Below are 22,030 nucleotides of genomic sequence, written 5' to 3' on the forward strand. Positions count from 1 at the left end.
TCACAGGTTTCTATTTTACCAAAGGAGGCTCCTGAGCATCATAAACTTGATGTCATTTCATCTGGTCAAATGACAGAGGTTTTACTGGGGAGTGGAGGGATCAACTGCATTATTTTATCCACTATAAACAATAGAATATCACTCTTCAAAGAGACAGAATATGAAAAACAAATCTAAAAAATAAAAAAATATTAATCACCCTTTGTTCATTCAGAGGCCATTTCTGAATTGTAAAAAGCTTCATCATCATTACAATATTGAATTACTACAAAACAAGCTTCCGATTGACAACCTTGGGTTCCAGTCACCTGCTTGTGAAGTTTCTGCTTGGGAAGCACAGATCCACATGTAATAGAGAGTTCTGCAAGCCTCAGAGCAGCCCACACACACGTTTTTAACCCATAATGTAGCTGGAAAGAAGTACTAATAAAATTAAAGACCCTCAGCATCATTCTCACCTTATTTTAATGCATCTATCAAGCAACCGTGTTTCAAATCCATAAGCCAAGAAACCAGGACGATATCTTCTGCATTCTGATGTCAGATGCAGGCACCTGGACTTATGTCTTTGGGGGCAGAGCCAGGCTGTTAGAAGAGAAAGCTTCTCATAGAGACTCTAGCAACCCAGGTTACAGTTTCCAGGAAACCCGAGACTGAAACCCTTGGGTCAAGATGAAAAAGGAAAAAGGAAGAGGAACAGGAGCTAACTGAATGGGCTTAAGGGGTCACAGCCGCCGCCGGGATGCACTGTGCATCTAAGGGGCCACAGCCGCCGGCGGGATGCTCTGTGCGTCTAAGGGGCCACAGCCGCCGCCGGGATGCTCTGTGCGTCTAAGGGGCCACAGCCGCCGCTGGAATGCTCTGTGCGTCTAAGGGGTCACAGCCGCCACCGGGATGCTCTGTGCGTCTAAGGGGCCACAGCCGCCACCGGGATGCTCTGTGCGTCTAAGGGGCCACAGCCGCCGCTGGAATGCTCTGTGCGTCTAAGGGGTCACAGCCGCCGCCGGGATGCACTGTGCGCCTAAGGGGCCACAGCCGCCGCCGGGATGTACTGTGCGTCTAAGGGGCCACAGCCGCCGCCGGGATGCTCTGTGCGTCTAAGGGGCCACAGCCGCCGCCGGGATGTACTGTGCGTCTAAGGGGTCACAGCCGCCGCTGGAATGCTCTGTGCGTCTAAGGGGCCACAGCCGCCGCCGGGATGTACTGTGCGTCTAAGGGGTCACAGCCGCCGCCGGGATGCACTGTGCGTCTAAGGGGCCACAGCCGCCGCCGGGATGTACTGTGCGTCTAAGGGGCCACAGCCGCCGCCGGGATGCTCTGTGCGTCTAAGGGGTCACAGCCGCCGCCGGGATGCTCTGTGCGTCTAAGGGGCCACAGCCGCCGCCGGGATGCTCTGTGCGTCTAAGGGGCCACAGCCGCCGCTGGAATGCTCTGTGCGTCTAAGGGGTCACAGCCGCCGCCGGGATGCACTGTGCGCCTAAGGGGCCACAGCCGCCGCCGGGATGTACTGTGCGTCTAAGGGGCCACAGCCGCCGCCGGGATGCTCTGTGCGTCTAAGGGGCCACAGCCGCCGCCGGGATGTACTGTGCGTCTAAGGGGTCACAGCCGCCGCTGGAATGCTCTGTGCGTCTAAGGGGCCACAGCCGCCGCCGGGATGTACTGTGCGTCTAAGGGGTCACAGCCGCCGCCGGGATGCACTGTGCGTCTAAGGGGCCACAGCCGCCGCCGGGATGTACTGTGCGTCTAAGGGGCCACAGCCGCCGCCGGGATGCTCTGTGCGTCTAAGGGGCCACAGCCGCCGCCGGGATGCTCTGTGCGTCTAAGGGGCCACAGCCGCCGCCGGGATGTACTGTGCGTCTAAGGGGCCACAGCCGCCGCTGGAATGCTCTGTGCGTCTAAGGGGTCACAGCCGCCGCCGGGATGCTCTGTGCGTCTAAGGGGCCACAGCCGCCGCCGGGATGCACTGTGCGTCTAAGGGGTCACAGCCGCCGCTGGAATGCTCTGTGCGTCTAAGGGGTCACAGCCGCCGCCGGGATGTACTGTGCGTCTAAGGGGCCACAGCCGCCGCTGGAATGCTCTGTGCGTCTAAGGGGTCACAGCCGCCGCCGGGATGCTCTGTGCGTCTAAGGGGCCACAGCCGCCGCCGGGATGCACTGTGCGTCTAAGGGGTCACAGCCGCCGCTGGAATGCTCTGTGCGTCTAAGGGGCCACAGCCGCCGCCGGGATGTACTGTGCGTCTAAGGGGCCACAGCCGCCGCCGGGATGCACTGTGCGTCTAAGGGGCCACAGCCGCCGCCGGGATGCTCCGTGCGTCTAAGGGGCCACAGCCGCCGCTGGAATGCTCTGTGCGTCTAAGGGGCCACAGCCGCCGCCGGGATGTACTGTGCGTCTAAGGGGCCACAGCCGCCGCTGGAATGCTCTGTGCGTCTAAGGGGCCACAGCCGCCGCTGGAATGCTCTGTGCGTCTAAGGGGTCACAGCCGCTGCCGGGATGCTCTGTGCGTCTAAGGGGCCACAGCCGCCGCCGGGATGCTCCGTGCGTCTAAGGGGTCACAGCCGCCGCCGGGATGCACTGTGCGTCTAAGGGGCCACAGCCGCCGCCGGGATGCACTGTGCGTCTAAGGGGCCACAGCCGCCGCTGGGATGTACTGTGCATCTACGTGGGTGTCTGGGACCCAGCACAGGGCGGAGTTTCCTTTTATCTGAGAGAGTGTTCATAGAAAAGAGGTCCTCTTCTCTCTCGTCCACTTACTGTTTACAATATTTGTATATCTATGCAAAATACTTAAATGGTCACGGTGACTTTTTTTCTTGTTTATATTTAATTATATTTAAAGGCTCCATGATGGCAGGAGGTACATTTCTTTCATCACTTCTATATTCCCAGAACGGAGCGTATTTCCTGGGACATAATATGAGTTCTATTGGAACAGAAATAACACTGGGGAAGAAGCTAGGTGCAAGAAATAATTTGAAAGTCAGTCAGCTTGCACCACAGTGGAGGATGAATTCCAGTTATTAAAAAGCCTTGTCTATTAAATGTGAAATAATGGAGATACCGTAACAACATAGGCATACAACAAAATTTAGTCACCATGGTCTGACCTACAAGTGAACCAGGGAAGTTAAGCACACAGTTTTCTAAAGAGCAGGAAATGAATTCAGGTATCAAGGATAATGAAATGTATATAACACGATTTTCTCCCCTTTGAAAAGATGAGAGAGGGTGTGACTTAGCAGTTTTAAGCCTGGCTTAGCTGTGCCATCCTGGATGGATGAACGTGAACTCAGTACCACGACTGCTACAGGGCGTCAAGCTGCTTCAGTCGTGTCGAACTCTTTACAACCCCATGGACTGTGGGCTCCAGGCTCCTCATCCATGAAATTACCTAGGCAAGAACACTGGAGTGGTTTGCCATGTACTCCTCCAGGGAATCTTCTAGATCCAGGGATTGAACCCATGTCTCCTGCACCTCCTGCATTGGCAGGCAGGTTCTTTACCACTATCACCACCAGGGAAGCCTGGGGTTATTATGTATGTGAAAGTGAAAATGAAAGTCCCTCCGTCATGTCTGACTCTTTGCGACCCCATGAACTATAGCCTGCCAGGCTCCTCTGTCCAAGGGATTCTCCAAGCCAGAATACTGGAGTGGGCAGCTGTTCCCTTCTCCAGAGGATCTTCCTGATGTAAGAAATGATTCGGGGTCTCCTGCATTGCAGGCAGATTGTTTACCACCTGAGCTACGAGGGAAGCCTGGGGTTATGTATATGGAAGTTAAAATGCACTGGACAAATTAGCAGTGTTACTTAAAAGCAACAGAAACCACTCCCTTGGAGAGTCTCAGAGTTGAAAAACTCTTCTGAAAGATAGGCAGCTTATTATAGAAATATAAACAATGAAAGTCTGGCCAAAGGGCCAACTATATAGCTTGATGTAGTATTTTACAACCAATTTTAGGCACAATCTACCTCTTTTTTTCAAATCCTATGGAGCATCTAACTTCATGAGCCTAAGACTATACTATAAAACCTAATGACCCTGACAATATGTAATCACAAAGACCTGAACTGTGGTAAAACCTCGACTACAGGAGGGGACGTGTATCATGCCTCCAATCTCCCTTAAAGACCATGAGGCCAGGGAACAAACCTCAGAAGCTCAATTTTCCACATTCTGGATTCTGGCTCAGACAAAAGGGTCTGGGTGTCAGGTGTGAATCAGTTCAGTTCAGTCACTCAGTCATGTCCGACTCTTTGCGACCCCATAGACTGCAGCACGCCAGGCTTCCCTGTCCATCACCAACTCCCGGAGCTTCATTTTTCCTCAAGTTGCAAGATGGGATCAAGGAGGGTGAATCCAAAGAAGATCCTTGGGGAAAAGAAAGTCTTGATCAACAGCCAGGCTGCACATCAGAAAGTGTTGTCAGTCTGTGGAGATTCTGAAAAAAGATGGTGTGAAGGATATGTGAAGCAACAGAAAAGAAACCAGGGACTCAGAGTTAAAGATTTCTAATTATAGGGTGGGAGGCCGTGCCTGGAGCAATTCCCTGGACCAAAAGGGAAGCTACTTGTTTCTACAGAACGTTTTTAATTTTAACCTAGGCCATGAGAGACAGGTGAAAGTTGCCAAAGTTATATCAAGTCAGGGAAGGAGTCAGAATTTCCTTTCAAGCAGGGGCACATAGAGGGGAGCAAGATGAGAAGATGACAGGAAGTCTCAGTCTTCCCCGGGCACACTGAGGCAGCTTACTGACCGACTCACTTTGGTGTTTCTGAGGAGAGATCCACTGTTTTGAATCATAATCTCTGTACTCTAGTACAACACTTACTTTCCTATTCTTCATCTCCAAGAGTTTTCTAACTGGTAGAGAGTCTTAATACTAATAACAAAAATCTCCTTGAGATAGGAAAAATGTCGTATTATTTCTTTGCAGGATATTATTCTGGAAAACTACAATGGAGACTAGGGAAATGCACTAATTTGATTTGTCATAGAAATGTTCTTTCTTTTAAGATCCAAAATAAATCAGCAAATACTTTCAAAGCTGACATTTAATCCATGAATTCAAATCATTTCCAAGACTTATGATCCATTAGAAAGACAGTTTCAATTTCCCTTGCCCTTGTGAGAGTCTAATGTATAGCTGGCAGAAAACACACTTACACAGCACACAAACCAGGGAGACGGTACCATGTATTGATAGGGCTCTTCAAGTTAAAAAAAAAGAATGATCATGCTAGTTATGTTCATTTTGATTTGTTTACCTGTAAGTAGATGGATGATTCACTCTGGTGAAGTTTCCTAAAATGTAACAGATTAAGAGATATCCAGGTGACAAAGACTGCCTAATGGAGATTAGAAGAAATCTCCCACAATTATCATAATGATTTCATAAGTAGATGGGAATATTTTAGCTGGCTAGATGTCCATATATAGACATAGACTCAGATACAGACACAGATATAGATATAAGTAGGATAAAGAATCAAACTCACAAAAGAGTTGGATGAACCCAGTTCCAATTTCTTTCTCTACTCTATTCTTTACCCTTTGTTCTAAATATGATTTAACATTCAGAGTCAGTATCTGTGGATACAATATCCATTAGAGAAGATGCTTTTTTTTTCCAGCAACTCATGTTTATAATATATAATTATAAAATTGTACATATATCAATTACTGTACTAGGAGAAGAACTCTATAAAGCACAATTATAAGTTCTGCCTTTGAGGCGCTTACTGTGTTAGTTTATACGTGGAATAGATTCCTTACCATATCTGTGGTTAAACAGGCTAAAAGAAACATTCTCTTTAAGGACAGTTTGTCCCTGGCACCATTAGGAGTTACAAAACTTGCTCAGTTTTACACAGAAAAATTAGATAATGCTAGAAGGTAAATTTCTTCATGATACTTATAATAAGGAATTTCAGAGAGGAAAGGTGTTTCTTCATGTTCATAACCTAGCCGGCAGATCCGCTTCTGCCCCAACCTGGGTATTAACCAACCAAATAGGAAATGCTCTTCATTAGCTATTGCGAGCTCATTAGCTCTAACACCACCCAAAGGTGTCTTTCAATGCATCATCTAAAGTCTTACTGGGTCTGCAGGATCCTACCTCATTCATGTGGCTGGTCAAAGAGTGCTCCAGCTCCTAAACACGTGGGCCTCTCTACGGAGATTAGGGCACCACTGTCCCCAGAGAAAGCAATGACTCAAAAGAAAGAGAGGCACAGAGCGAGGAGTGGAGAGAAATCCCAAGACAGAGTTATATTTTTTTATAGCTTAATTTGGGAAGTGACATACTATCATTTATGTCACATGATATTGGTCTGATGAGAAGACTACAAAAATGTGTGACTACCAGGCAGGGTTTCTTTGTTTTCTTGGAAAAATACTCTTTGGAGATAGTATTCTATTGGCTTTGAGACTCTATTGGTACCAATGTGAAGTCCGCTGTGCAGAAAAGTCACACCATTTGGTTGCATTTAAGAATTTTAAAAAATCTTTGATGATTTCATATTCCTTTCTACGAGTGTTTTAACATCTGTAAACACTGCAGCTTTTATAATATGCTAGCAAACCTGGGTGACACCCCCCTCAATTGCTCATCTTTTTGTTCAACAAATATTCACTGAAAGTCCATCTAGTCAAAGCTATGGTTTTTCCAGTAGTCATGTAAGGGTATGAGAGTTGGACCATAAAGAAAGCTGAGCACTGAAGAATGGATGCTTTTGAACTGTGGTGTTGGAGAAGACCCGTGAGAGCCCCTTGGACTGCAAGGAGATCAAATCAGTCAATCCTAAAGGAAATTAGTCCCGAATATTCAGTGGAAAGACTGATGGTAAATCTGAAGGTCCAATATTTTGTTCACCTGCTGCAAAGAATTGACTCATTGGAAAAGACCCTGATGTTTGCAAAGATTGAAGGCAGGAGAAGGGGACGGCAGAGGATGAGATGGTTGGATGGCATCATTGACTCAATGGACATGAGTTTTAGCAAGCTTTGATGGTTGGTGAAGGACAGGGAATCCTGGCATGCTACAGTCCATGGAGTCGCAAAGAACTGGATACGACTGGGCAAGTGAACAGCAATGACAAGGCAGAGCTAGTGGTAAAGATCTTGCCTGCCATCCAGGAGGCGAAAGAGACACCAGTTCGATCCCTGGGTCAGGAAGATCCCTTGGAGGAGGGAATGGCAACCCACTCCAGTATTCTTGCCTGGAGAATCCCATGGACAGAGGAGCCTCGCAAGCTATAGTTATAGGGTCACAAAGAGTCAGACACAACTGAAGGACTTAGCACAGTAGATGGAATATTAGGATATTCTGCTTTTTAGGATATTTTGCTAAACTAATAGGTTCCAGCCTGCACGCGAGACATTATCTTGGCAAAGGACCTGGGTTAAGGGCATTGTCCAAAGACAAGCTCAGATGCAAGAGTCATTTACTCTAATTCCTTCATTTTACAGATGAGAAAATTGAATACCCAGGGAGGGCCAGGGAGGGCCCTGTGGATTGCAATGTATTGTCGGCCAAGTGTTCAGGATCTACGTAACCTTGGTCTAGAGGCCAGGAGGCATATCCACAGGTATTAGGGCCAGAGTCAGTAAACTGAGGTTAAATTATTCCAGGAGAGTGCTGGGTGAAGCCAGCTTAGTTACACACACCTCAGTCCAGCAGGTTGTTGGGTGGATCCTGGATCAACCAAAGTATAGGGAGTAAGAGTAAGCAGAGAGGATTTGGGGTGTTTCCTGGTAGACACACCTATGAAGCTTCATTTAACAGTCTGGGTTTTATCCCCTCCAGAAGACACCATGATACATTTCCTCTGCAATGCAGTGATTTTTATATCTGGAAGCAAAAGAAAGCTTAGGTTTGAAAGCCAGATTCTCCCTTGGAAATAAACTGAATGTCTCCAGTGTACTGCAGCCCTGGTGCGCTGTCATTAGGGCCTGGCACTTATGCTGGAAAATAGCAAATGCTGTCAGGAGCAGATGAGCAAGCGGCCGCTGCTGCCGTCTGCTGCCAACAGGAAAACTGGCTTGCCGGGTCGCCGTGTCAGGGTGCGGCTGACCTGCAGCGCCTGCGGAAACCAAGCCACCCCTGAGAACACACACTGCTGGTGAAGTTGTGAACCGGTGCCAACAGCTGTGGGTTAATGCCAGGTTGCCCTCCAGAAGCTGTGAATGAAGCCTCCTCCGTCTAAAGCAGCCATGCCATGCTTAGTGCTCTACTATACCTGGGAATGGAGCTCTTACCTTTTCCCCACTCCTTCTTCATCCATTATGGCTAAAAAATTAAAAACAAAAACAAAAAAAACCCTCTGAGACTGAGAGACTAAAAAACAAGGACTACAAAACCCATTCACCAGCTTTGATGTATCACAGTTTATTTCCAAATGCTTTCAGGTATAGATTCTCAAAATAATGGCAAAATAAACATTAAATGATATTTTCCCTTCAGCTGCTTTCTTCCTGCTAGCTTGATCTCAGTTGCTTTTTTTTTTTCCTGAAATTTCCAATGACTTTTTTCAAAAGTTAAGGTACGTAGTGTGTGACAGGCAGGACTGCACTGGGGTGACATATTGAGATCACCATACTTTTACACTGTGATTTGTCCTTTGAGCTGAAAAAAAAAGAAAAGGAAAATGCTACACACCATTCAGATTTTGAGAAAAAGTGAGGATAAATATGGTGAACTTTTGGGTGTACATCATACAAAATGAAACATTTCCATAGACTATGCTAGTTCAGGGAAATTCCTAGAAAGTCACTATACAGAGTCAAAACTGATGAAATTCATAAGAAAGAGACACAGATGATTCATAGAGACATAAAGGGAATATCTCTGTGCTCATTTGTGTTTCTGTGTGTGACTAAGTTAAGACATTTTGTGAGTTTCCTGCAATCAATTCAGCAGTCCCTTCCAGTTTGGAGCATTGCTATAAATATTCTTTACAAGAGTCCTGATTCACATTGCCACAGTGTTTTCCCAATATATATGTAAGAGAAAAATTGCTGGTATATTGCCCAGCATGATGTCAGAGGACTTTCCAAAATGGTTGTACTAACTTTTGCTTCCACTGCAGTGTATGAAAATTCTTATTGCTCTTCATTCTCAACAACACAATGCATTGTCACCTTTTAGTTTTATTGCCAATCTGGCAGGTCGTATTGTCAAGTGGTTTTAATTTGCAAGCTCCTGATTATTAAAGAGATTGTGCACATTTTAATATAATTCTGACCATTTGAATTGCCTACCTTTTGAAGTGTTTGTTCAAGTCTTTTACAGCTTTTTCTGGTGGATGGTACATATTTTCCTGTGGATTTATATCCACCCAAAGTCACATGAATGAATTTTCCCACCATCACATTACACAAAAGTGGCAAGACCCAAAAGAATATACATCTATGTTTCCACTTACATGAAGTTTAAAATCAGGTAAAACAGAACTGTTTTGTTTAGGAAGACATAAGTATGTGGCAACAATGTTTTTAAAAGCAAAGAAATAATTGCAACACAGTTCAGGAGAGGTTACTTCTGACTCTGAATAAGGTTGTGTCTGGAGGGAAGTAAGCTCTGTTCCCTGAGTTGTCATGGTTTCTAAAATTTGATCAATAAACCTACCAGTGCTCAGGTTCTTGAACACTCAAAATGCAGTAACTAAAAAATGCTATTAAAAATAAGAATCTCTAATACAATTTCACATATAGAAAAAGCAAAAACAAAGTATGTATAAGCAGTAATAAGAAATTCCAATTTTTTAACAATATATTATTTTATAATTTAAAACATGCACTCAGGTTTACAGTTTATACTTTCATTTGAGGAGAACATTTATGAGTATCACTCACTGACTGTGTATCCTTTCTTCCTAGAACCCGAGAGGAAGGCTGGGAAACATAAGACAAATTTGGCAAAGCTGCTGGCTTAAACTTCAGGTATATAAATTAGTATGTCTGTGAAGGAGACTATAAGGTGATTTCTAGATCAACCACTGTGAAAACCATTTTCAAAAATTGCAAAAAAAAAATATACACTAAAAAAACCACACTATACAAGCACTATATAATGCTAAAAATTATTCAAGTAAGATGGGAAAAGGGAAAAAGAGAAAAAATAATAAAGTGATAGACTTAAATCCTAACATAACAAAAATTACATTAACTATAAATAGTTTAAATATGCCCATTAAGACATTGGGATTGACATATACACACTACAATGTATAAGCAAGGAGATCCAACCAGTCCATCCTAGAGCAGATCTAACCAGTCCATCCTAAAGGAGACCCAACCAGTCCATCCTAGGGGAAATCCAACCAGTCCATCCTGAAGGAGACCCGACCAGTCCATCCTGAAGGAGACCTGACCAGTCCATCCTAAAGCAGATCAGTCCTGGGTGTTCATTGCAGGGACTGATGCTGAAGCTGAAACTCCAATATTTTGGCCACCTCATGTGAAGAGTTGACTCATTGGAAAAGACCCTGATGCTGGGAGGGATTGGGGGCAGGAAGAGAAGGGGACGACAGAGGATGAGATGGCTGGATGGCATCACCGACTCGATGGACATGAGTGTGAGTAAACTCCGGGAGCTGGTGATGGACAGGGAGGCCTGGCGTGCTGCGATTCATGGGGTCGCAAAGAGCTGGACACGATGAGCGACTGAACTGAACTGAACTGAACTGATGTATGAGGCAGATAACTGATGAGAACCTATGGTATGGCTCAAAGAAGTCTACCCAGCGCTCTGTGGTGACCTAAATAGGGGGAAATCCACAGAAGTGGGGACATATGTACACACACAGCTGATTCACTCTGCTGTGCAGTAGAAACTAGCACAACATTGCAAAGCAACAAAAATTAATTTTTAAAGTGTAATCTTCAAAAGTAAATAAACACATTAAAACAAATCATCAGCATAGATTTTAATGATCTACATATATGTTTTCTACAAGAAATTCATTCAAATATACTAATAAAATATATTAGAAGCAAAGAGATGGGAAAAACACACCACAAAAACACCAATCAAAGAAAGCTGCATGGCAGTACTAATATCAGACTTCAGAGAAAATAAAATTATTATATATTCACAGAGAGACACTACATAATAAGAGTCCAGTTACAAAAAAAGTCACAACAATTTTAATGTATCTAGTAGCACGGCTTCAATAACAAGATGAAAAAGCTGATGAGCTAACTTCCAGTTTTGAGCAGTTAAAATATGTGGCTAATATGTGCCTGCTTCAAACATTCTACATTTATCTCATTTAATCTTCACCCTCACCAAAAAAATTAATTACAGCTTGCACATCGCTATCTCCATTCTGCTTCTGAGCGAGTTAGAACTCTCGAGAAGTTCCCTGCTCAAGGCCACACAATTGGCAGTCCTCAAGCCAAGTTCTCTTCCCTCTGCGTTCTGCCCTCTTCATACACTTCAGAAATAACCAGTGTGGATATCACATCCAACACCGCATTCCAAATCTCCTCTTCTTGGTCACAAAGTCTCAGATCAACTTTAGAGTCTAGTACAAACACTGTGTTTCAAATGTGCCATAGGAATAAAGTGGCCATGGAAGGAACAGGTGCAAAAAGGCAACAAGCAGAAATGGCTCACCGTGGGAAAGATAGCAGTCACACCACGGTCACGGTGCTCCCGGGCAATGCCAAGACTGCCACATAAGGCTGGGTAAGTAGGGCACTGCTCAACTCCACGGGTGCAATTTACATAGATTATTGTGTAAGTAGTACCACTTTGAGTTAGCCTGTAGTTCACAGCATTGAACTGAATTGCTGTAAAACACAGCATTGTGTATTTAATGGATGAAATATCGTGCCCCCAAAGTTGTATGCATCTATAAAAGATTGCAAAACATTATTTTCTTAAGCAATTATTTTTCTTTCAACATGTCACTGATCACCGCACATAATTTCCTAAAAGAAAATATATAAGCACAATTTATAAACACGTTTTCCTTATTTTGCCAAAATTTGAATATGTGATCACAGGTCAACATTGGTATATAAAGGAGCACCTGGGAACCTCTGAGCTATCAAGTCAGGATGCACAGACCAAAAAGAAAAGACACAAAGAAAGAGACTATTTTCATCTTTATCCCTTCTGCACAGCCTGACTCTCCTTCCCCGAGCCAAAGTATACTCATGAGATTTTGAAGATAATTTCCAAGACTCTTACAGACATTTGACCCACAAGCCATCTGAAGCCTCTGGCAGCTGTCAGACTGTAACTGCACAATGTCTTTCCAAGTGTGTCCTCACCAACACTGCTACCAGAAACGTGGGCTACAACAGACCAAGATTGTCTGGGAGAGTCCAGGACCAAGAATGCAGCTGAGAAGCAAGTTTTCTAAATAACAGGAGTCTAATATAAGTCTACTATCGTATATAGCTCTCTAGCTGGGCACTTTCAGAGGCTTTAACACACCATGTTGTTGTTTTTGTTTAGTTGCTCAGTTGTATCCAACTCTTTGCAACCCCAGGGACTGTAGCCTGCCAGACTCCTCCATCCATGGGATTTCCCAGGGAAGAATACCGAAGTGGGTTGCCATCTCCTTCTCCAGGGGAGCTTCCCAACCCAGAGATCAAACCGTTGTGTCCTGTAGCTCCTGCATTGGCAAGCGGATTCTTTACCACTAGTGCCGCCTGGGAAGATGGTGCTTACATACCATAAATGCCCTCAAAACTTACTTGAATTAATTGCAATTGTTGACTTCGTAAGGCAAGCCTATGGAGGTCATTTAAATAGAGAAATATCCAAGGAGAATGTAAATTGGTGCAGCCAATGAACAATATGAAGGTTCCCTAGGAAACAAAAAATAGAGTTGCTATATATGATCCCACAATACCACTCATCAAAATATATTGAGAAAAATATGGTTCAAAAGGATGTATACACCCCAATGTTCATTGCAATGCTATTTACAAGAGCCAAGACATGGAAACAATGAAAGTGTCCATTGAAAGATGAATGAATAAAGATGATGTAGTACATACACACAATGGAATATTACTCAGCCATTAAAAAGGAATGAAATAATGCCCTTTGCAGCAATGTGGATGGACCTGGAGATTGTCATACTAAGCGAAATAGTCAGACAGAGAAAGGCAAATATCACACGATTATTGCTTATATGCAGAATCTTAAAAAAATAGTATAAATGAACTTACTTACAAAACAGAAACAGAGTCACAGACTTAGAGAACGAACTTATGGTTACTCGGGGGAAAGGGTAGGAGGGAGGGGTAGAATGGGGCTTTGGGATTGATAATGTATACACTGTTACATTTAAAATGGATAACCAATAAGGACCTAATGTATAGCACAGGAACTCTGTTCAATATTCAGTAATAACTTTAGTGGTAAAAGAATTTGAAAAAAAATAATGCATTTTTAAAAAAGAAAAAAGTAAATAAATACCCACGGAGACCTACTACTTTGCAAGTATAGAGTCAGAGTCTAGCATGCAGAAGGAGAGAGAGGAAGAGGATTACATGAGCGAACTGGAATGCTGACCTTGGTGAAGAAGCTGCATTCTCTGATGTGGGCTGTGAGTGGCCTGCAAAGTCCACCGAAGCCAGAAAGAGCTAAAATCCCCGCAGCGAATCTTCCTCTGCGTGAGTGAGCACAGGTGCTCAACACAGAGTTCCATCTGAGATGCTATCCTTCCCCTTGGACTGGCTCTGATGGTAAGGTGCCACTGCTTCTGATACCATTTATTACATCTGCACATTATGTCAGCAAGAGAAAAATCACTAGAAGGAATGAAAAAGCACAGACTCTGAAGTCAGCATTGTGATTCTGAACTCTGCCACTTACTAAAACAAGATCTTGAGGGGAAACAGTAAACTTCACAAAACCTCCATTTCCAACTTGTGAGATGATCAGGGTAGAATCTACCTTGCAAAATTTCAAAGGTAAAATGAGATAATCTAGGTTAAAGGTAATTTTTATGCTGAAAGTGCTATGGAAATGCTAGTTATTAGTAATGTTTGGATAATTCAATTGATCAGGGATTTTGGAGAATATTTCTGAGTCCTGATGTGTATTGGCAATGCTTTTCTTTAAGACTTCAAAGGGGAATGAGAGGGATTTGAAGCTGAACAAAGATAAATAGCAAGAAGTTTAGAAACATTATTTCTGATGGAGGGAAAATAAATTGACTGGCTGTGTTAATCTCCCTTAGCGTTATCTACTAACTAACAATATCTTTTAATTAAACAGAGTTGGAGTTGTTTTCACAACAAAAAAAAGGCTATTCTTTTTAATCAGTTTGCTTAACTCCTATATCTATGTGAAGACAAATTAATTTCAAGTATCAAAAAGCTCTGACAGGCACTAGGAAAACAGGCAATGGATGGAAATTATCTTGCCACTAGACCTAATATTTCCAGTAGATAATTTCCTTCTATCTTATCATAATCATGAAAAATTGTTAGGATTCTCTACCATGCATGGGCCCTTACTGAGGTAAAAAGGAGATGATTCTTGCCTTTTCCTTGCAATAAAGAGTAAAGAAAAGCAACCCTTCCAAGTCCTCTTAAAAAAAAAAAAATATCATGTCAACTTGAAGTGAAGTAACAGTGATTCCACCTGATGGGAGATTTTTCTCCTTCTGCTTTCCCCAAAGAGAAGAGCTTCCCAAGTAAAAAGAGAAGTTTATAGCCAAGCTAGAGAAGGGCTGAAAGATGGGTATAGATATAAATATCTACACAAGCAAGATAAACCAGGGGTTTCCCAGGTGGCACTAGCGGTAAAGAACCTACCTGCCTAATACAGGAGATGTAAGAGATGTGGGTTCTACCCCTGGGTCAGGTAGATCCCTTGGAGGAGGGCATGGAAACCCACTCCCGTGTTCCTGCCCGGAGAGTCCCATGGACAGAGGAGGCTGGCGGGCTACAGCCCATAGGGTTGAGAAGAGTTGGATACGATTGAAGTATCAAGATAAATAACTTCTAGCCTTATACCCTGCCCTCTGTTCATTCTCCACTACACCACTTGAAGAACTCAACTCCACATACTGCAAGGTTTTTAGCTGGTGACAGTCCTTTAGGGCTTTGGCTTTAGCTAAACTGTACTATTAGCTGTTTCGCAAAGAAGTCCTGTTGTCTCCAGCTGTGCTTCTGCTCACATATCTCCTTCTGCCAGGAATGAGCGCCCTTCTTCCACCTGGATAAGGTCCTGCAAGTCTAAAATTCAGAGCCTGCCTCCTCGTGAAGCCCTCTTCTAAACCACCTTCTCTAGCCCTCCCAGCAGTTGTTCCTCATTCTATACTTACTGTCTACTAAATTCATGCTTAGAGCCTTTTTCTGTATTTTATGGTTAAGATATTGCTGATGTGTCTATCTTTCCCACAAGACTATTAAGAGAAAGGATTACATTGTTTAGACTTAAATCTATAGCATCAACCACATAGTAAAATCTTACACACTCAATAAATGTGTCTGAAATGAATGCGAAGTTCAGCAGTCGGCAAGCTCGCTCTGCAAAGCTCCAGGCAGTAAATATTCGAGGCTTCATGAGCCACTTAGTCTTTAGGAATTCTGCTGTGGTCGTCTACACAAGTCCACTCAACTCTGCCATGGAAGAGAAAAATCAGCTATTGTCAATGTGTAAACAAACGTGGCCGACTGTGTTTCGGCAACACTTCGTCTACAAGAACAGGTGATGTGTCAGATTTGGTCCACGGACCATCCTTGGGCTGATTCCCAATAAACTAAAAGATCAAATGAATGAGAAAATCCTCAAAAACTCTTCTCAGGAAGAGGACTCAAGCCCAGGAGAGTAGAACATGGTAACAAAGCCTTTTACAGGAGAAGTGGAAGGGAAGAGTAGGACATAGGACTGTCATATTCCCCAGTCCTCATTCTGGAAGACAGGGGCAATCTAGATTAGCACGCATACAGCTAAGAAAACACAGGTCCAGAAACAGACTTACAAAGCCTGCAAATCCAATGCTTGCTAATACTATAGTTTAGTATTAATAACTGAACTATTCAGTTCACAGACTGAGTGCCTACAAGTGAAAGGCAACAGGCATCCCTACAGAATGAAATTTTCCCTATATTCATGGAGCTAACTACCAAGGGAAGATGTTAGCTGCCCAAGACATGACTGTCTATACCAACAAATGAAACACAAAGATGAAAATCCCAGTCATGGTATGAAGGTTGGGTGACATCAGGCAGAGTGTTGAGAGAGTTTGTACAGCTAACCCTCAAAATAAGATGCACAGGTAATGTAGATGCCACCAAGAATTTATTTTCAATTCCAAGCCAATGCACCATGCTAACATCATTGGATGGAAGCTTTGTAAATAGTCCAGTTATCTTTTGCTTTAAGGCATAATTCTGAAGCTTATATTTTATTTCTTATTCTTCTCGTTACATTTTCTTGGGGAACCTTCTGAAACACAAGAAAGAGAATCAGATTCTTTAAAATGCAACACAGCAAGTCCAAAGAAACTGAGAGGAAGAGCGTTCACTTAGGTTTCTATTCCACTTTCAAACAGAGATCCAAACTTTTGAGATCTATTTTCAGATGCAGACAACACAGATAAAGTGTTGGGAGTGGTGCCTGATCCTATATAATCCCCTTCTCTGGAAGGGAAAACATCTTACACTGCTACAAACACAGGAGCTGAATCATCATGTTTGAAGCAGCCGTATCAACCCCAGCAGCACCACCTGGCTACTGTGGCACGGAGGGGAGTCACATGTCAAGGGGGAGTCGGAGACAGAGCTGCACAGATACAGAAAGCCTGGCCAGAAAGTAAGTTAAGCGTATTTACTGCCTTTCGGGAGAAAAGTGAACAAATCAAGTGACCACGTACACTTCCAGCCTCCCTTCCCCTTTCTTTTTCTAAAAGAGTATTTCCAGATTTCATCAGAGTTGACATAAGCTGTGTCATGGATAAAACTCCAACTTATCACAAGTGATCAGTGCCCCCTGGGAAAAATTCAGTACCATGCCCTTTTCTATTTGATTGGCACATTCTGATGTGATCTTAAAGCATCACTGCTCTTTTTATCCAGAAATGCCCTCTGTGATAGATCTAACTCACCCAGGGAGCACAAACAGTATAGACAGCCCGCTGACCTCACTTAAATGGATCCCCTTCAGAGGAAGGCCACAGTGGTAAACCGCTTGGAGCCCAGCCATCAGCTTTTGGCCTGAATTTTCTGGACTGTTAGCTGACATCTCAAATCCACCTGTAATTTCTCCCCTTTGACCATTAAAGCCACAGGAAAACAATAAATGTTTTGTAATACCTTTAACCCCATTCTCTTCTCAATAAGAAACGACTCTAGGAATTAAAGCCATGACAATACCATCAGCTCATTTAACCATTGAGAATGTAATCGAACTGAACTTTGGTGAAGAACTTCTTAATGTCCTACGTAAACTCTGAGGCCACGGCTTAGTTAGCAGTCCTTACTTTTTTGTTTCTACACTATTCATGTAGAGGATCACAAATTAAGACACTTTCAGGGGTCAAACATATAATAAAATGTGTGAGGGAGGACAGGGAAAAGGCCCCGGAGAATCCAGTAATCCAGAGATGAAGCCACTTAGTTCCAAACAAATATTGCCACCCAAGAATGTGTACAGTATTGTCAGCCATAGTTGACTTCCAGAGAGTTTCATAATCTAGGTTGTGATGTATGTGTGTAGGTTTTATATATTTAAAATGAATTACAAAAAACCCAGTGTGGGCCAAGAAAACATATTTAAGGAACAGCTATAGCTCATGAGTTATCTGTGCTGTGGTTCATGGGGTCGCAAAGAGTTGGACACGACTGAGTGACTGAACTATCTGTTTATGACCTTTCCTTCATATCAACAAAGACATTCATGACTCTGCAGTTCACCTGTTATTAATAGTGTCAAAAGTAAGTAAACAAACCAGATAAAATGCTAATTTAGGGGGCAGTGTTTGAATTTGCCACATAGAACTATCTAACCTTAAGAAAATTATTTAAACTAAGAGTCTTGGGTAACACATCCGCAATGTATTATCAACATGTTTTCTAAAATACTTCTTACAGATGCAACTAGCCAAAGGGCTGATTTTGTAAAAACCAATTCTTTTTTAATATTAATGTTTTAACTATCAATAAAAATTAAAAAAAATTGTAAAATTATGAAAATACAAAGATATTAAATAAGATAAATGAACTCACCAAATATATCTAAAGTTCAACCTAAAATCAACATTCCCCACAGTGTTAGAATAGTATATTCTTTGGGTTCCTAGTGACAAAAATATTTATTACTTAAAATCTAATGTGGATATGATGCAGATTGTACATATTTAAAAGCAGTATCCTCTAAGAGGTAACATGAAGCAATTAACAAATGTGATTCATTGATACAATGCCCCACAATACATTCCATAAATAAGAGATATCTTTCAAAACATTCAACAAAATGTTAAAAAGTCATGAATTATAAGTCATCTGTCTTGCTGAATATCTCTTTCTACGATTACTTTAGGAGACATTCCAGCAATTAGAAGTCTCAAGATTTTGGATCTCCTGAATCAGCTCAGAAGTTGACCCCAAGGTTCTGTCTAGTAAATTTGCATTTCCCTTTTCAACAAGAAGGAATCATCTGCCTACACTTGAAGGAATAATCCTCACATATTCAGGAGAATGAGCTCTCACTCATATACAAACCAGCTATTCATATACAGAGGAAGAACGGCATACCAAAAGAGGCTTAAAATGCAGGCACTGAGAATCAGCGTACACATAAGATGTACACAAAAATGCATGTGTTAAATATAAACATTCTAAGGAAACGAATCTCCACATATACCTGCTTTCCACCCTAACATGACCGCTCTGACCCCTTCCTGCTTATGTGACCCTATCAAAGGGCTCAATCTCCTACACAGCAGCTCCTGCCAAACTCTTTCTCCTCTTCCCTTGATGGAGCTCTGAGGAAGAACCCTGACACCTCGTTTTCAGGCCAGCCCCCAAACTAGACACGCCCTGTACGTGAGAGACCCTGACTGGAAACGCACCTGTTCTGACAGGTTCCCAGCGTGACTGAGACATTTTGCTAAGCTCACTATGGCCACCGGAGAGCTCTGCAAAACCCTGACAAGTATTTCTCCTGGGACACGCTCTTTGTTCAACTCATGGCTGAAATGAGTCATAGTCAGGTCCCCAAAGCTGACTCTTCACTCCTTCAGTTCATCCATCTTCTAACCGTCATGCCCAAGCCCTAAGTATCTTCCTTTCTTTAGAATTTTTTCCTTGTAGTAAAATATGAATAACTCAAGATTTACTACTTTAGCTATTTCTACATATACAACACAGTGGCATTAAGTACATTGTACCCATCACCATTATTCATCTCCAGAACGTTTCCATCATCCCAAACTGAAACCCTGTACCTATTGTACACTTTTTCCCTGTCTCTTCCTTCACCAGATTCTAGTAACCACAGCATTGCTTTTTGTCTCCATGAATTGGACTCTTCTAGGAAGCTCCTATTGGAGAAGGAAACGGCAACCCACTCCAGTGTTCTTGCCTGGAGAATCCCAGGGACGGGAGAGCCTCGTGGGCAGCCGTCTACGGGGTCGCACAGAGTCAGACACGACTGAAACGACGCAGCAGCAGCAGGAACCTCATATAAATGGAATATGCAACATCTGTCCTTTTGTGTCTGACAATTTCACCTAGCACACAAGCATCTTCTTGGAATTTTTCCTTTGTGCTCCAGTCAAAAGTTCTGTGAAGTTATCCTGCACTGTTACGTTGTTGTCGTTTGGTTCGGCGTTTTGAGGCTGGAACAGCGCAAGCTTTACTGAATGGCCAAAGAGTGGAGAAGCAGGAACCCAAACTCACAAACCACACCCCCCTTCACTGTTACTTTGGATTTGTTCCTTTCTCTCAACTTTCCCTGTCCTGTCTCAGATTCTGCAAGAAATTTTAACAGGTGCTATAAGGTTCAACTAGTTCCTTCACAACTGATCCTACATAAGAAAAATCTTCTAGAAACATGCTCTTATTTCAGAATATTTGTTGGGTGTCCCACAGACCCAGAGAAAAAGTCCCAACTCCTCAGCCTGGTATGCAAAACTGTTCACAGTATGGATTTCATCAATGTCTCCAAAATCCCATTAACCCCACGGCAAAGTCTGTGCTTCAGCATGACAGTGAGCCTTCTCACCTGGCAAAGCCCATCTGGGTCTTGTTTGTAAAAGTGAAATATGCTCTAAGATAGCATTCTCCAACCGTTTTGGCACCAGGGACAGATTTCATGGAAGACAATTTTCCCATAGACTAGGGCAGGTGGGGGTGGGGGGCAGTTCAGGATGATTCAAACACATTTCATTTATTGTGCATTTTATCAGGCATTAGATCTCAGAGGTCACGGACCGCTGGCCATGCCCTCACCTTCTGGCCCTGTGGCGAGTCTTTTCTCTAACAGACTCCCTCTTCATTGCCTTTGGTATGGATCCTCCCCAAGTTTGCCTTGTCCTTCCACCTATTTATGATTCGAAGCTTACGCTCATAGTGCCTGACACAGAAAGTGGTTTTTTGGTTTTTTTTTGTATTATTCAGCACTTACAGACTGATAGATTAGTTTACTTTTTACCTGAAATTTTCTCAGAGCTTCTTTTTTGGTCAAAGTTCCAATCTCTTACCTCCTGAATAAGCCTCAAGCCTTTAGCAACACCTTGGGTTAAACATGAAAAGTCAGACTGGCCAAGAGCTGCTATAGAAGAGGTCAGCCACTTGACACATGACTTTTCAAGTTTGTTATCTTACTGCCCATCGCTGTTTCCACCTGTGAGGCTTGCACTTAATTTTACTTAGCATCTCTTTCCTGGACTGAATACTTGGCTTTTATTGCAAATCATTTTCTTCTCATGTTTTAATACATTGCTATTTGCTTACAATTTATTATGCCTCATTGCACTCAACAAAACTATTTTTAACAGTGCAACACTGCACCATTATACAGGATGGCTGGCATCTCAGAGGAAAGTTAATTTGGGTCTTGTAATGACGATTATGCATTTGGCTAAGTCATTTCCAACGACTGATACTATCCCCCAGAGGATAAACTCTTTCTTCTACTTGGCACTGATCTATCCGGTCTCTGCTGACTATGTTTCCTTTCTGAATCCATTTCTTCTTCTCTCTCCCACATGAGGACAGGCATTTGGTCTTTTTTTCCTAGTCTGAGTTGCTCCATCTCTCAGTAAACCACACGGTGCTGTTACAAATGGCAGATGCCTTTTAAAAACACACACTCCAGTTTCTCCTCCAGCCCTGCTCCATGTGACCCAGGCACTTAAATGGAATGCCCTGATTGCAAACCATCCGGAATGCTTAATCTCAAGACAACCAGGAGTCAGAAGGCAAACAGCTATTAATATCATCTGAAAAACAAATCCCTGCAGGAAAAGACATTTTGCGCATCAGCAAAAAAAAAAAAAGCTCACAATGCTGAAGACTGGAGTTAGGGAGGTGATTGTTCTTGTGCAGAATCTGAGCTGACTTTGCTGTCTTGGAAAGAGTTCCAAGTAAAGAGTCTGAAAGAGAGCACAAAGGACAGAGTTTTCATACGTTTTTATTTTGGAAGCACAAACAAGCTTTCCAAAATGCTTCCTGCGTTCTGTCTGAGGGAATACAAAAACAGGGCAAAGGAATATTCTAGCCTCACTGACTGGCTTATATTCACTATTTACATTTGCTCAAGGGTTAGTTGCTCAGTCATATCCAACTCTTTGTGACCCCATGGATCGTAGCCCACCAGGTTCCTCTGTTCATGGGATTCTCCAGGCAAGAATCCTGGAGTAGATAGCCATTTCCTGCTCCAGGGAAATGGCATTTTTTTGCTCAGATCATCCTCTTATTCTCCCCCCCCCACCTCTCTGTGCAACCGTCCATAAAAGTTCAAATCTGGGAAGGGTTCTTCCCTAACTTACACCCTCCCTTCTCCCAAGTCTTTCAATCTTGCCTACTTCCACCATTGATTCTCTGTTATTTC

At 43.1% G+C, this 22,030-nt stretch overlaps 1 long non-coding RNA gene across 1 annotated transcript; it reads right to left on the minus strand.

The window, feature by feature from the left end:
• Positions 1 to 8,357: 8,357 nt before the first annotated feature.
• LOC139032576 (uncharacterized) lies at positions 8,358 to 21,566 on the minus strand. The gene is made up of 2 exons (XR_011485105.1): positions 21,483 to 21,566; positions 8,358 to 8,623 (listed from the first exon to the last, which is right to left on the minus strand). It is a non-coding gene; the product is annotated as an uncharacterized lncRNA (long non-coding RNA).
• Positions 21,567 to 22,030: the final 464 nt, after the last annotated feature.

This window comes from Odocoileus virginianus, chromosome 32 (genome assembly GCF_023699985.2).
Source record: "Odocoileus virginianus isolate 20LAN1187 ecotype Illinois chromosome 32, Ovbor_1.2, whole genome shotgun sequence".
Taxonomy (NCBI): domain Eukaryota; kingdom Metazoa; phylum Chordata; class Mammalia; order Artiodactyla; family Cervidae; genus Odocoileus; species Odocoileus virginianus.